At 40.0% G+C, this 16,349-nt stretch overlaps 1 protein-coding gene across 3 annotated transcripts in view; it reads left to right on the top strand.

The window, feature by feature from the left end:
• The window catches only part of THRB (thyroid hormone receptor beta), a 156,759-nt gene that overhangs the window by 37,149 nt on the left and 103,261 nt on the right, over window positions 1-16,349 (top strand). The window contains exon 2 of one of the 3 annotated variants that reach the window (XM_040066839.2): window positions 10,616-10,724. The exons of the other annotated variants lie outside the window; for them this stretch is intronic. The gene's annotated coding sequence lies outside the window, so the exon portion shown is untranslated. The remainder of the gene's footprint in view (window positions 1-10,615; window positions 10,725-16,349) is intronic. 3 annotated transcript variants of the gene reach the window in all.

Here is a 16,349-nt window from a genome sequence, read left to right on the forward strand (position 1 = left end):
AGGGAACAGTCTAGTGACTCCATGGAGTTCAGCTTGCTGGTTAGTTTCTAATTCCTTGATCTTATGTCATCTACTGGCTCTTTATTCAGAGGCTTCACTTTGTAGTACAAAAGAATATTGTGTGCAGGGAATATTTCTTATCTTGACAGCTGCTCTGTCAAGCGCAGTAGCAGAGTTTGGCCCTTGGAGGACATGAGCTCTCTGTGGGCTCCCTGCGAAAGCTCTAGCTCCCGTGATCCTCATCAGACGGGAGGATGGGAGACAAGCACTTGAATTTTGTGCTCCTCCTGTGTCTGCAGAGGGAGCGAGGACTAAATGGAGCCCATTTTATTTTTTCTTCAAATGTGAACCACTGGGTGAGGCTCCTTCTGCTGTTTTCCCTTTTTACCTTTCTGCTCAAAAGTCAGTAAGAGCTCTTCCCTGGTATCATGGTGGGCAGACCTCTATTTGTAATGGATCAGTCTTGAGACAGTCATCATGCTTGCATTTAAGAAAATCTTTTTAGGACACATCTGTTCATTAGTGCTCTCTCTCTTTTGATCTGTTAGAAACTCATTCCCATCCTTCTAGAGATCAGCATCTTTCATTGTCCTTTCACAAATTAATTTAAAAACCAATCATCCTTTTTTGATTTAATAATCACAGAAAAGAACAAACAGAGGTAAAGGTAAAATAATACAATTTCAGGACGGAAATTGTGTGTTCTGAACTGAAACTTGAATGCATGTGCACCTCACAGAAAGGCAGCAGGTTTCTCTAACGTTCCCCCAGAAATTAGGGAATGTATTCCCTGCCATGTCTGACTGTCACCAAGGAAAAGTAGTACTGAATTTTTGCTGAGGATGTTAGGTTGAAATTTGTCACAGTCCTTTAGTTGTTGTAGATATATAGTACAAAGAGAAAATACTGTTGAGCAGTTATGACAAGTTTTGACATTTCTGACTTCCTTTATATTAAGACGCTAACCACAGACACTATTTGTCTCACCCCCTGATTTGGGCTGATTCAGAGAGCCTTAAGTTTTCAGATTCAGAGTGGGTTTGTAAAACGTTAAGACATACAGGTTAGTAAAATTTTCAGTGTAGAGCTGCATTAAAACACAGTGACAGTACCAACCTATCAAGATTTCCAGGTAAGTTGCCACAGTGCAGATGTTCACCAGCTCTGATTTTCTTGAGATACAGGATGATGTGCTTTTTCTGGCCTGAAATTCCGTTTCTGAAAAAAAATTGATTGGAAAATACTAAGATTTATAGGAGGAGCTCCTGCTTTGCTGGCAACAAAAGCTAAGTGAAAATGACAGAGAGTGCGCACTTCTTTCTACAAGTTCCATCCTCAGTGGGAAAGCGGCAGGCTGACCCTGGTGTGTTCCAACTCCACGTGGGAGGATTTGATGTACTTTATTTCCAAAAGTTAGTTGTAGCTGCAGCTTTCACATATGGGAAGAGACAGAGGTTAAACACGAGACTGCTGTAAAAATGTACTAGCATTTGTAATAATTTTTAAATTTTATTATTCCTTGAAATATCATAATTAAAGGAACATAAAATAATAACAGAAGAGAAAAAAGTGATTTCTTGTTCTTATAGGATCATAAAATCATAGAGTGGCTTGGGTTGGAAGAGATCTTTGAGGTTGTCTCGTTCCAACCCCCCTGCCTAAGGTACAGGCACCTTCCACTTGACCAGGTGGCTCAAGGCCCCATCTAACCTGGCCTTGAACACTTCCAGGGTTTGGACACCCGCAGCTTCTCTGGGCTATCCGTTCCAGTGCCCCACCACCCTCACAGAAAAGAATCCTAACCAGGTTCTTAAATCCTGGTTCTGATACTATTGCAGTCATTGTATCAACACCTTTTAGATCCTCTTAACTTCTTCTGCCTTCCTTAAATTGCCAGTGCCGTTGCTCCAACTAATTCTTAAATGGAGTGGAAATTACATAAATAGGAGTTATTTGAAGCTGCAGAATGATTTTACACTCATTCTTATGTAATGAGCTAGAACTGTGCAGCTGACCAAAACCCAGTCCTTCGTTCAGAATTCCAGCCTGTTTTTCACTTCAGTGGCTTTGTAAACTTCCCTCTAGCCTTTATGCACTTTTTTATGTGGTTTAACTGAAATTCTGAGAAAGTAAAGGAAAATGAACCGTGGACATGGAGAAATGTGGAAGGACAGATGAAGTGAGAGATTTCACATCGGAATGGGGCCGAGAGAAAGCAGTGCTGTAAGAATGGTTTGATCAAAATGTTTGGGATGGTAAAGTGACATAGAGAAAAAAAATTTGATTAATTGAGAGAAAATGCATGACAAGAAAGATGAGATTTATTGGACTGGAAAAGTCTTCCTTGATGACAGCAAGTGGCATAGTTTTCCAAAGAAAGTGTCTCTGTTATTTGGGAACCGAAAACTTGGTTTGTATGAAGACTAGAAAATACCAGTGTAGAACCTGTGCTTCTGTAGGTGGGCATTCTTCAAGCAAAAATCTACGTCCATATTCTGACTTGCTTGAGAGAGCTCCATTAATCTGGTTCAGGCTTGGGATAAAACCCTAAGGTATGTTTTCTCTGCTTGCTCCCTTTTTCCCCTAAATGTTATTATACTGCAGCTTGGCTCTGTCCACACAGTCTGGAGCAGACTGTGTTGTAACTTGCTTTAGCCGCCGCTGAATTTAACTGCTTTTGGCTTTGTAAGTAATGCCTTAGGAGAACTCTTGCTCATCTGTTCCCTGAGCCAAAGGAAAACTCCTCCAGTAGCTTTCCCAGTGTTTTCTCTGGCTGGAACACATAGTTACCGATTGCTAGGTGAAGATACACTATCTTTAATCTTATTTTTGTATTTTCAGTTTGTCCAGCTGACATAGTCTGAGATAACCACTTTAACTGAAGTAGTGAAAGAGGACTTTCACAATGGATTTTCTTTTCTTTTACCTGCACTCCATGTAATTAAATTCTTCCACTGGTGGGAAAAATGCTTTTCCTTGATGTAAATGTGTGGCAAGTAGCCAGACACACGCATTTCCCTGCTAAGCATACTACTTCCAATATTTTTCATAACAGAATGACTTATCTTTGTTTCTTAGCCGTGTATGGTTGGCTTTCTGATCCTATTGTCATTTAATCTGTTGCAAGAAATGCATCCATTGGGAAATTGTTAAATAGGATCTCAATAAACCTTTGGATTATATTTAGCAAGTACAAATCACTAGGAGATATTTGCATATTTATTTGTTGAATCTCAGCTTCCACTTCAGGTTAGATGAGACATAAACAATTCTACAGTACCTCTGGCAAAGAATTAGTCTTCTAAGCAAGTCAAAGTAACACTGGGAATTTGGAGGAAGATTTCTGAAGTTTTAGAAGGAACTGTGAAAAGTTTGTGCTTTGTTTTAGCTCCATACATTTTATGACAAGTATGGAATTAATTTTGTAGACTTTTGCTCTGACACGTCTTGTTTGTTTTACTCTAATACATCTTTCTGAAATATATTTATGGCAGCAATGGTCAGAGACTGCACTTTTGCCTGCATCAGTAATGTAAAAATTATCCTAATTTAAAGCCAGCTAAAATATTTCAGGGGTGGTGGCTTGTTTGTTTGTTTATTTTGTTTTGGGGGTGTTTTTTGGTGTTTTTTTTTTTTGGTTTTTTTTTCCCAGGGTCAACAGCTCAGACTCTGCATTGTACTTTGTAACAGAGGCCACAGATAACTGTGATCTGCCAGAAAGGTTTTAGTAGGTTTTATGCAAGATCCAGGATCAGGAGGCCAGGTACCACAGCATGCTTTTGTGCTCTAGCAATGGAAATACCACTTCAGATGTGTTCTTGGCCTGCTTCATTTTAGGAGGATCTCTGTGTAAATTATAAGTGAAAATTACTGTAATTAATTGTAATTAGTATAGTGTTTATAGTGGATGCATGTTCCAAAATCTTTAACAACGGTGTAGGAGACTTCATAGTTTCAGGAACTGTAGATTTACAGCAGCAATTAGATCATTTAGGCCAACCCTGAATAGCTTTTGAACTCTGCATTTACTGTCCATTTGCACCTTTGAAAATCCTCCCACTTATTGACAATTAAATTTGTTGCCTTTTACTTGTTTACATGAAAGCACTTGGCATACTCTTTCTGTTTGTGTCTCAGTGTGCCTTATTTATTTAGTAGCATTGCTGGATTTTAAGTTCTGGAGATAAACCAAAGCAGTAAGGGCACATGGCTTACCTGCTGTTCATTGCTTGTCCTTTCTTGCATGCCTGGATATGCAGGAAAGACTTGCATTGAAAGTGAGACTGATAAGCTTCCAATTCTCAGAACAAGGTGCTATTTTTATTATATAGTAAAAGACTTGAGATGGCACTTTGCTTGGTACTCTGTTCCTACACATCCACATGCTCTTTGAAGCTCTGTCCTTAATATTTGTCCTATAAAATCTGTATTGTTTAAAGGGAGAAAAACAATGTGGTGCATTTTAGAATGTGTGAGTGCTTAGAATGTTATTTGATACTCTGGTGGGAATAATTGAGGGTTGGAGTCTGCACTTGGATTAGCAGAAAACTATCCGTGTTAAATCTTTGAACTGTATTTTCTTTTTAGTCACATGCTTCTGCAATAATTTCCACTTTTGCAGAATATTAGTTCAAAATACTGTGTTCTGTATGAGGTTCATGTAAACCTGATTTTCCTATTTCACATGCATGAGGAGTCATTTGTTAGTACCTAGCCTCGTCTCAGAAAATGAAGATTACTCAAACTGGATTTGTGATCTCTGACATGAATTTCCTCCCACTACTTCTTCCATTTTCTTCCACTTTGGTAGGCATCCGTTTTTCAAGTTCCAGTAAAGCTTCTTGTACAAGAATTTTACCTTGTAATTATTCTTTCTCCTTTTTTTTCTTTTTTTTCTTTTTTTTCTTTTTTTTTTTTTTTTCCCTGGTGTTTGCAAGACCAATTTGCAGATTTTTTTGCAGTGAATTAAACTTGTAGCTGAAGAAGATGGGGGAGTTTCTCTGCCTTTGATCACATCTAGAACTTTCCACCTAAGAGAGCTTCATTCAGTCAGATAACTGCTTTTCAATCGGTGGCCAGAGTAAGCCAGCATTTAATGAAAATTTAGAGTCTGGATGCGTTTCGTCTGGGCTATTTATTTTTCCTTGAAGGCAGAGATAAGGAAGGATGTGGAATGATGCAGTGCTGAATGAAGGGTAGCAGAGGAGACACCAAGACTGGATGCAGGAACACAAGGAAATTTACTTTCTTCACTGTTACCTGATAGGATCTATTTTTATATAGAAATGTCACCTGACAGGAGTCAGGAGAGAGAATATCCAAGTAGTTTAGATGCAGCTAGAGGCAGGGAGCTAAAGGCACGAGGGAATAGAAGAGGCAGTTGAGGTGATCTGAATGCACAGCTGTATATAAAAATAGTAGTTGGAAGGGAGAGGTTTTTGAGGAAGCTGACCACGTACTGCATGTGGGTATAATCACAGCATAGAAGCTGGCACTAATTGGTAGCGGAGAAATGAGTTGAAAGACTGATGTGTTATGCTGGAGAACTCAGGAGGAAAAAGTGAGAAACAGATGACTGAAAGAAGAGTGGCATCAGAAAAAAAGGAGGTGAGATGAAGATAAGTATAAATTTGAGGCTGTGAAGGAAGAAGGATGTGATTAGAGGACTGAGGACAGCAAATATAAGGCAGTTGGCCAGCAGCAGGGGAGAAGGGGAAAAAAACCCAAGTCATGAAAATCTGGGTTTCCTAGTGGCATCAGAAGGATGCAAGCATGTGAGTCTGAAGAGTCATTTTCTTTAGGTGGAAAGGCCCACCTGTCAGCAGTTTTTTTTCTGAGGAAAGAGCAGTGTTTTGTTCTCCAAGACCAAAGAAACTCTATGGAAAGATAAAAATAAAAACAGTCCTAAAAATCTGTGGCTGGTGTGGTTTTAGTAGGATTCCTTGGTCTCTGAGAAGGAATTTGGGTGAATGACAAGCTAATGAAGATGCACCAAGAGGCATGAAGAACTCAAGGTCATGCAGACATGAAGAGGTCTTCATGCAATGGGTATGTCTGTACTAGTAAATTAAATGAAATCTAGAAGCAGTCCCTGGCCCTGGAAATTAAATGTATCTACTGTTGACTGTCCCTGGCCTAGTTTTGGTGTATACTTACGGGAACTCACCTGAACCATTTAAGGTTTGAAAGTTATCTTGGGATTGTTCCCGGTAGGCAGTTTGAAAGCAACCAGCCTGTTTTGGAGGGTGATAGACTTTATTAGCATGGCACCTTTCTGTGCCAGTTGGCCTCAACATTCTTGGACATGTTTATTTTGCTTGTAGAAGTAGAGCTGTAAATGGCTCAGTAGATGCAATCCCTTAGAAACTTAGGACATCGACAGTCTTTGATGCAAGTTGTGACAGGCAGCGAATATGATTTCTTCTTTAAAATGTTGCTGAGCTTTGATGTTGATGTGCTCTCAGATTTTGTTTTCATGGAGCATGATGACATTGTAGAAGAGTTGGTTATACAAAGTAAGTTTGTATGAAACATGCATTTACTTATTTCCATTTAAATGTTATACAAGCATAAGCAAACATGGGTCGTAAATAACGCTCCATCTCACAGAAGGGCAGGCTGTGAAATTAAAGAAACAAAGTTGTGGGGTTGATAGGTAATTCAGTTGGCTGGCCTAAAAAGCCCAAACATTTAAAAGTAGAGAAAACATTTCTAGAAGTCCTTGAAACTTGTGCCAAACCAAGTTAAATCTCCAGACCTAATAGATAAGACAAATATGGATCTAGAATGGAATAGGTGTAATGTGAAGGTGATGGAGGCATGGAAACATTGCAGTGAGTGTAGCAAAGTGTGTAAAATGAAATTTCATGTGTTGTTCTGGATTTTGAATTCAGAAATGATTCAAACTAAAACAGGAACAGCACGAAGAGTGTCACTGAGAGCCTTTGTCTTAGCAGAACAGGCTAGCGAAGTGAAACCCAGAGCATGCTAAGATAGTTCCTTGATAAATACAAGAAGGAAGGGGCTGGTACAGAGGGATGCTGGTTAATTAACCTAAACAGTCTTGACACATGAACAAAGTTAGTAACAGATGTCAATTTTAGCAGAAAGCAGTCAATTGACTCTGAAACTAAAGTTAGATCATCCATGTTACTAAAGCAGCATGCATCTCAGCTCCCATTTTCTAAATGGGTTCATGAACGTGACCTCTTCTTAAACAGGCACGATGTCAGTTTTTTGAGGAGCTTCAGAGACGAGCAGGAGGATTTGCACTTTTCCTTTCAAACGCCTTAGCTTCTGAAGGGCCAAATGCAACATTTTTGGAAAGGACTGTGCAGAGTATTTGGCAATCGTCCTCCAGCATATCTTCAGTCTTTCAACAATCATCCTATACTCATGGATCCTTTCCTCTTCAGTTACAGAATTAGAGAATCATAGAATGGTTTGGGTTGGGTTTTTCACTAGACCGGGTTGCTCAAAACCTCATCCAGCTTGCCCTTTTACAGTCCCAGGGATGGGAGCATCCCTGGCTTCTCTGGGTAACCTGTTCCAGTGTCTCAGCACCCTCACAGTTAAGAATTTCTTGCTAATCTAACCTATCTTCTTTCAGTTTAAAGCCATTGCTTGTCCTTACACTGCATGTCATTGTTAAAAGTCCCTCTCCAGATCTCTTGTAGGCCTCCTCTAAGTGCTGGGAGGTGCACTAAGGTGTCCTCAGAGCCTTCTCCAGTTCTGCCCTTTAAATTTTCTCTGTTGAGGGTTCATATTGTATGTGTTCTCCATGGTCCTGCCGTCACAGGTGCCGTGCTGCTTTCCTGGTTCGGCTGTATGGGAAATCAAGCCCACACAGCAAGTTCAACAGAAGGAGCTTGTCTCCAGGAGATGTTGTGTCAGACTGTGTCAAACTATTGCACTGTTTTTTCTCAGTTTGCCCTGTTGCTGAAGCAGGATTTCATGGAGATCATCCGAAATGCATGTCAGTGTAATATTGGAAAATTTTATGTGTGACTGAAAGTGAATGTGAATTCATGACCCCAAATTGTGACAGAAGGTAATTTTAATGTCTTTCTTATTATTTTTGTTGGCCTTTACGTATTTCTGTAAATACTGTGTAGTTGAATGAATACCAGACCAATGAATGTGGAAGACCTCTGTGTCTCTAAATGAAAACTTTCAAATATAAATAGCTTTAAAACTATAAATAGAAAAAAACCTCTATACTATATTTATCACTGACCACTTTTTTCCCCTTTCATTGCATCTCCCATTTTATTTTTAGGGATGCTTACTTAAAATAGTTTCCCTGCTTTCCTGTTGGCCATTATATGGCCACTGTGGAATAATCCAAGTTATTTCTAAGCCAGATGGTAAGGAAAGTGTTCTTTACTTGAGCAATGTGAGCCTGAAGTCTTGTCTGTTCGACCTTCTTCACTGATGGCATCAGCTTTGTCTGTTCAGTTGACTTCACGTACGTATTCCTTAGCTGGTTTCAAAATGTGATTCCGGCATTGTTCAGGACCTCCTGCTCTTCTTACATTGATGTTATTCTGTGTCCCCCTCATAAAATGGCAGCTCTGGTTTTGCTAACTTACTAAAGTCCATACTCTTCACAAAAGTCACTATGTTGGCAGTCATAACAATTTATTTTTTTTAACTCTAATTTAATTAATTTTACAATATTGATGTGTTGCAAATTGCCTCAGCTGCACACAACATAATAGGAATAGCTTTAAGTTTTGATGGCCCTCAGGCCTTAGCTTTGACTTCACTGTTGAAACTGCAACTTCCTGTGCACTTTTAATTTGTGCTATTACATCCTTTCCCCCCTTTGTGTGTGTGTGTTAATAGATACATAATTTAAAGTAGAGTTGAATTTAGTGTAAGCCACATTACTGTTTGTTAGGGTTTGCAGGCCACAGTAGTCTTCCAACACTACTTGTTTGAAGAGGCTGCAAGGGCATCACATGGTTCTTTTCTCCTGAACTGCCTCAAGAAAGGGAAGTAAGTGTTTGTAAGGACTGGCTGATTATCTGTACACTGCCCAAAATGGCAGACCAAGTGCAGAAATGCAGTTATTATGAGCAAATAAGATCACAGTTGGTTCCTTGTAACTCTGACTGCATGCTTTGGTCTCATCCTGGACCTCTGCTGTGGGAAGGAAGAGGAAGGAAGCAAGATAGGAATTCTTATGGCTAAGAAGTAGGAAAGAAGTAGGACAAGTCAACAAGTTTTGTGCCCACATCACCAGCAGTGAACGCTTTCTGGCACATCTGAGGCAGCAGTGGTTCCCTCTTGTACCAAGAGAAATACCTTCTCCTGTGTCATTTGCCAGCAACCAGGAGATGTGTCTCTATGGGCAGATGGGCTGGGCCCACCCTGAGGGTGCACCTCAGATATGTCAAGGTGTTTGATACCATCTCTTTGGTGTTAGTGGGGTCCCAAGAGCAGCAGTTCTGGGAGCTGATATGATGAGATGGAGTGAGAGGTGATGTTCCCGTCTCTGCCCAAGCCTGTGCTACTGTAGTCATTGCCATGAGACCACTTGTACCTTGGACTTCTTGCAGCTCTGGAGGAGCAAAGACAGCAGCAGAAATGTGTTCTGTCATCTTTGAGAGGTGGAGAAGGCGCTGCTGCTTGTCAAATAGGAAATCCCCAAGCGGCCAGCTACTCCTCATGGACTAAAACTGTTTTCCTGTCCTTATCAGGCAGGAATATTTTTTCCTGCTGGTAGGCGATCATGAAGATTCCTTAACGTTATATCCAAGCAGATTGCTGATGCATCCAGCCAATGAGAGGTAAAATGGTCTGTGTTCACGTGGCTCTGAGACTCTGGGGAATCATGGACTCATTTAACCATCAATCTTTATGCTTTGAGGTCTGCCAGCATCTGCAAGCTTCTTGTTAATTTTAAATGCGATTTGATGTAGTTTATTTTTATGCAGCACCTTGGATGCCTACTGAGAAGAGCTCTTAAAATAGGTGTAATTCAATGTGCTGTTCAGACTTCTCATTAATCTGCTTGTCTTTACTCCTACCCAGAGGTAAAATACAAAAGCTACGGAGGGAGGAGTTTGGAATAAAATTATAGAAAAGGGGGCTCTGAAATTAAGACATTTAGTACGGAGGACTAAGTCTAGCAGTGGAGGAAACAGAACAGGATGTTCAGAAAGTCCAGGCCCTTTGGCATGAGTTTAGGAGCTTGGAAAATAAGCAGGGCTGCAGTGAATTTGTGAAACAATGTTTGTCTTCCTAAACTGAATACTGGAAAGGATCCATTTCACACTTTGCCTTTGCCAGCGCCCTGATATCTATTGTAGCACTCATCTTCTGGTCTCTTTATTTTCAGAGAAAAGTTTGACTTTGTGTTTAGAAGTTATTTGTGTTTCCTGCTTTCTTATGGCACTAAGACGATCATGTTGTGGCTACGGGGCTAAACTTCGCAGTCTTATCTTTGGTGCTGCTGTGCCACCCTGTTTCTGATGTTTGTATTTTAACTGCAGCCATGGGCTTAAAAGACTACACTTCCACTTTGCTTCACCACTGCTTTGTCTGCATGGCTAAATTAATCAGGGCCAGGACTTGTATCTTATGATTGTCCATATTGTTTAATTTCTAGCACATTCCATGACATGATTTTGGTCCGTGCCAACTAGCACACTCCCAGATGACAGCTGTGGCAGGATGGCGTGGGAGAGAGACTGTTCTCAACAGGCATTATTGAAGAGGTAACCATGTTTGCAGGTGAAAACAGTGTAAAGAAGTGGATTGCAACTGGCTTTGCCTTTCTCCCCAGGCCTCTGGATTCTGATGTATTTTATACACTAGGACCAGTCTCTCCTGATCTTAGCATTTGCGAAAGATACTGAAATACAAACTTTTGCTTCTTCATTGCATCACTAGGTGCTGTTATCCACAAAAACATCAAGCCACCTCCTCCTTCTCCCTGTGGGCCATCTGCTCAAGCTTACAGCAACACTTCCATAGTGATAAGATCTTTATCTTTGAATAAGAGTCAGGTAGGGGTGCAACTTAAGTTTTATGTCAAGCTAGTTCACAACAAAACCAATCCCTCTGAACCCGAGTGAGCTTTCCAGAGAGTGGTCTTCCATCAAGCAGCATATTTGCATGCAGAGGTTTGGCAGTAGCTCACAAAGCCAGTGTTGTCACAGGCCCACAACAGCAAGTTAGATAAGTAATTGCTGTTCTGGTATGTATGTGTTTGCTTATCACACAGGGTCATGATGATTGCACATACAGATGCTACATTTGCTTGTACACATGGTTTTTTTTGAATTTCACACCTATAATTCACTCTTTAGGCTTTGTTTGTTGCACTTTACATTAAAATAGGGAATGTTTACATTCCCCTGTGGGATTTCTAGTTTGTGAAGCCCTCTGCAGTTTGCTGTTGTGTAAGGGATCTTTGAATTCCAGGGCATTGCTGATACTTCGGCTGAATGTGTTTTTCCAAAAATTCTTTGTATAAGGTGGACCTCTGTATTAAATATTCTCTATAAACCTTGATTGCTCTCTTTGTGACTTCATTTTTTAGTGTCTGAGTTTTTAGTTGCAAATGGAGATATTATTAAAACCACAGTCTTCCACACTCACTGTTGCAAATATATTTTCATTTAGGTCGTACACGGTGTGATGTTTCTAGGATGTACATCAACAGTAGCTATGGGCTGCACAGACTTGGGTTTTTATCTTGAAAATGGCAGGAATAGCTGCACAGTGAGCCTGTTTCTATCATCAAGATTTAAGCTCTTGAGCCTCTTCTTGGTGCCACTGGAGCAGCAAAGGAAGAAACCACTGGAGTCATTGGACTAAGCAGTGTAGGTTTCTTCATCTTTATCAAGGGGGTTAGAAACACTGAGCAAAAGGGATTTTGTTGTGGTAAATGAAACGGTGCTTTTACAAACTGGTGTGGTGGGCAGGTTTGAGGCTAATGAGAGCTGTGACGGTAACAGTCACACAGAAATTGTTAGGAAAAAGAAAGTCTGCGAGAGGTGCAGGGTCTCCTGTGTAAACTCTGTTTACAGTTGTTGCCAGTCTATGCACTCCTCTCTGTGTTCATTAGCTGAAGAGACTGAAAAGTCAGTCTGGAAGAGATTGTGCTGACTACAAGTTTCTGTAGCCTTTGGTGGTGCCAGCTGCAAAAATAGGCAAATCCGGCTGCGGTGGAAGGGCGTGATGGGGCAGCTCCAGCCCAACTGCTGCCCTGGAGGCGTTTTGGAGGCTTTGGCTGGAAGCCGTGAAATGCATCTCCCAGGGGAGGACTGCATTGCAAACAGACCTTGCCCTTCCCCTGTCGGTGGATTCCTTTGGCAGTAGGCTGGCATCAGAACACCTAAACATCTTTATCATAAACTGCAGTGATTTTTTTTTTTTTTTTTTTTTTTTTTTTTGACCCTCTTTGGGATGGATGTGAGATTTGCATTGTGTTCACTAATTCATCTCACATATGACCCTTCAAAAAGTCTCGTTATAGCAGCCATTCATTAGTGGTGGCATTGTGCCTGGCTGGAGGCCAGGTGAAAACATGTTTCTCGATTTTTCACTCTTACATGGCCTAAACCAAGCATTAGCAGCTCCCCGTTGATTTAAGTGGCTCTTGATTGGATCAAGCCTACTCTGTTATAGGAAACAAAGGTCTGGAGAAGTAGTTCGTATTTTTCCTTGGAGTTCAGCTTTCTTAAAGAGGAGAGGTGAGAGGTCCTCTGCACCCCAACCTGAAGGAATACCTTTGAAATAGGATACTTGTTTACATGTATAAAAAGATTAGCATTAGGAATAACTTACAGGTAATGAAATAAACCTTTATGCATGCTTGAGAGGACTTTTTCTTTTCCCACAGAATTATGGTCCTTGGTAACTTCGTCAACTCTGAGTAGGAAAAATCTTTCAGAGAAAGGTTTAATGTACGGGGAGAAAAGCCCACTGTACAAAGCAAGCTTTCTGCTGAAAATTTAGAGTTAAAAAAAAACCCCATAAAATGGCTTTATCTGTTATAATTTTATGTCTTTTTCCTTTTCAGGGAATAATTAATTTTTCTTGTTCATCTTATTTTCTTAGTTTTCATAGGAAGGGGTCAATATTGGGATCACTCAGTAAACAAGAAGTCTCAATAAGAGCCAATCTTTGCTTCAGGCAGCAATTTGACTACAGCAAATGTAGGCAGACTGGTGTTAGCTCCCATGAACTGTAATGACACTTAGACTGTTACTGAACTAAGTATGCAGGTCAATGGGTAGGTCTGCATCCCATACTGGAGTTCTTACTGCCGTATGATTCACTGCTTTTAGGACCTGCGTTAGTAAGATTAAAGTCAGTGCTGCTTTGCCTACCTAGCTTCTTCCTGCAGGGAATACAGGGGCAAAATGCTGGTGAAATCCTGAGCACAGAGAAAACAAAGAGAGATCCACACTTACCTTGTTGCTGTGATTTTTGAGGCTTTTCTACACTTTCCTGTGGGACAGATTGCTGTGTTGCCTCATTTTCATTGGTGTGGTTCGGACATCAGTTATTCAGTTGCTACCCTTGCACAAGTGCCAAAAATCACAGATGTGGAAATCTTGGATACTGTGATTTTTCACAGCATTCATAACAAAAAGACAGTTGGCTTCAGACATCAGAGGCATCTTTGAATACGAAAAAAAGCTCTTTTAAGTGTATTCTTCCTTTGTAAAGGCAGTTGTTCATTCGGACCGCAGTCAAGTGTGAGTACCCTCAGCTGGAACCCTCTGCTGCAGTGTGGTCTTGCTCCTGTTTACAGTCAACGGGGGTGTTTGGGCCACTGCAGCTCATCACCCAGGCTTTTCATCAGCTGCTGAACTTCATTTGTTTTCTGGAGTTTACTCCCTTAAAAATATGGTAGCCATCAGTAGAAAACCAACTGAAACGAGAAGTGTTGGACTTGTTTTCTGTTTTAGATATTACGTGGTTCTATAGCAAATAAAAGGTATAGATTATTTAGTTTTATCCAAACAAATAATTTGCAACAGCTGGTAAGGAAGGGAAACAGCCATGAGCTGAAAATAAAATTTACAGCACAGTTCTCTGTATGTTGTTAGGGAATCATTCCCATGCAACCCAGTAATGGAGCAGAGATTTCAGGGATTATGTTCAGATTAAATGTCATCAAGAGCTGAGCCTTGGCCGTATGCCAGGAAGGTCATATGAGGAAAGTCCCAAAATTTTACACTCAAATAAAATTTAGTTCTTAACAACCATAATACACTGCAAATTTTAGCACAAATAATGACTTAGGTTAGGAAATCCCAGCATAATTTTATTTTTAGAAATTTTATTATTTAGTTTAGGTTCAGGATTTTTCACTTCTTTTGGGGATTTAAGACTATGTCAGCAATTTTATGTGGGGGGTACAGGTTTTTTTTCTTGGTAGCATGATATCGAGAAACTTTAGACCAAAACTTTTACAAGTTTTAAATTCTGAAATTTTTCATTTTCAAGTTAAACATTAATGGAACAATAGCCTGCTAATACTTCCATGAGTATTATTATTTCCCAGAAACACCCCTGTTATTTTTAAGAAGTCTAAAATGCTGTAATTCCATGGCATTTATGGAAGGTTATTACTGGGAGGGAATGAGAAAATAGTTACAAATACATAGTTGAGAATTGCTTTTTCTTTTATTATCTGTGGTTGGTCTGTACCATTCCAAGGAAGGAATATGCTGACAGTCTAATACTGCATTGAGAATGTCTCATTTTGGTTTAATCTGATCTGTTTACAGTAGATTGGTTTCAACTACGGAAGGGAATTCTTTCCCTAGGGGGTATCTATACATGGAATTGTAGCGCCTTAGTTATACCACTTGAAATAAACACTCTTTTAATCTACCTACCATCTCTGGAAAAAAAAAAAAACCAAACCAAATTTGAAACTATTTTAAAAGTGATTTCTTAAATCTCTTAAGTGCTCTCAAGTGTGATCCTACTATGCATATGCCTGAAGGTATATGATGATTTTTTCCCTGTCATTTCATGTGCTGCCTGGCACTGACCCCAGCAGTGGTGTGGGCACACTCCTTCCTGCTGCCCTTGGTGGACATCAGGTGCTACAGAGAGAATTGTCACAAGATTTCTTTTGGGTGCGACCAACCTCCGGAGTCAAACCACAGCTGTTGGATTGGATTTACCAGTGAGCTTCAACAAAAAGGGAGCAAAACTTGGAGTCATTAGCCAAAGCAGTGATGAGACCGTGGATTCAGGGCTCCACCTTTATTTTCTAGTTAGAGATGCATCCCATATTTGTAAACCTTATTTTAGGTATACTGTATGTGTTTATATACCCAAGTATGTGTGTATATACCCATATATGCGTATGTGCATGCTGAAGTTTTTTTCCCCTTTCTCTGCCTCTCCTCTTTGCTCACCTTGCCTGCTGCAGTGAGGCACAAGACAGGGCAGGAAATTGTTTTAGCTGAGGAAGGCCAGCATTTCAACGAGAGAGTCTACAAACTCATCTTCAGTTCATAAAAGTGTAGAGGTTGGGAGATAACGATCAGAGTTGTCAGATTCTTGAAAGGGTCACAGTGATAACAGTGGGATCAAAAGTCAAGCTGAAAAGCGCCGGGAGATGTGTCTGCAGCAGTAGGACCTCAGGCTGGGCGCCCAGGCTCCTGAGGCAGAGGTGCTGCCAAGTTTTGCAGAACAACAGATTCAATTGGTTTGTTATTGTACGTAGGGTACAGTATGCAACTGCCTTTAAAGTGCAGATGTAAGAAATTCCAGTTAGAAGTCAGTCCTTTAAATACTATGAATAAACAAGGTAAATACATTAATTATTTCAATAAACTTAGACCTCATGTTGCACCATTAATTTGTCCTGCTTTTCTAGACCTTTATTTAAACTACAGGCAGTAGAATTTTACCATCCTACATCCCCAGACAAACAGTAATAAATCAACCCTTATTTCTTTATTTGCTTGAAGCTAATGTGACAACAAATAGTCTGTTCACATACATTATTTCTTTGTACTACATCGTATGCAAATATTTCAATTATTATCCTTTTATCTCTATAATATTTTAACAACATGATACAACATGTATCTCTGATAAACTGAGTTACATAAAAGCAGCTTCACATCTACATAATGCTTTAACAAAACATTCCCTCTATTTCAAGTTAAAATGTGTGTTCAGCTTGGGAATAGCCTCATAAAGAAACTTAATTTGCCTTATTAAGAAACACTTGTGTATTCTCATAAGTTTCAATTTTTATTTTTTAATTTTTTAATTATAATTTTATCACATTTTGGACTGCAGCCTGCCCAGGCTGCCCGGGGCTGGCAAAGGTTTGGTAAGTTGAGTTTTGCAGTTAA

Source organism: Hirundo rustica, chromosome 1 (genome assembly GCF_015227805.2).
Source record: "Hirundo rustica isolate bHirRus1 chromosome 1, bHirRus1.pri.v3, whole genome shotgun sequence".
In the NCBI taxonomy this organism is placed as follows: domain Eukaryota; kingdom Metazoa; phylum Chordata; class Aves; order Passeriformes; family Hirundinidae; genus Hirundo; species Hirundo rustica.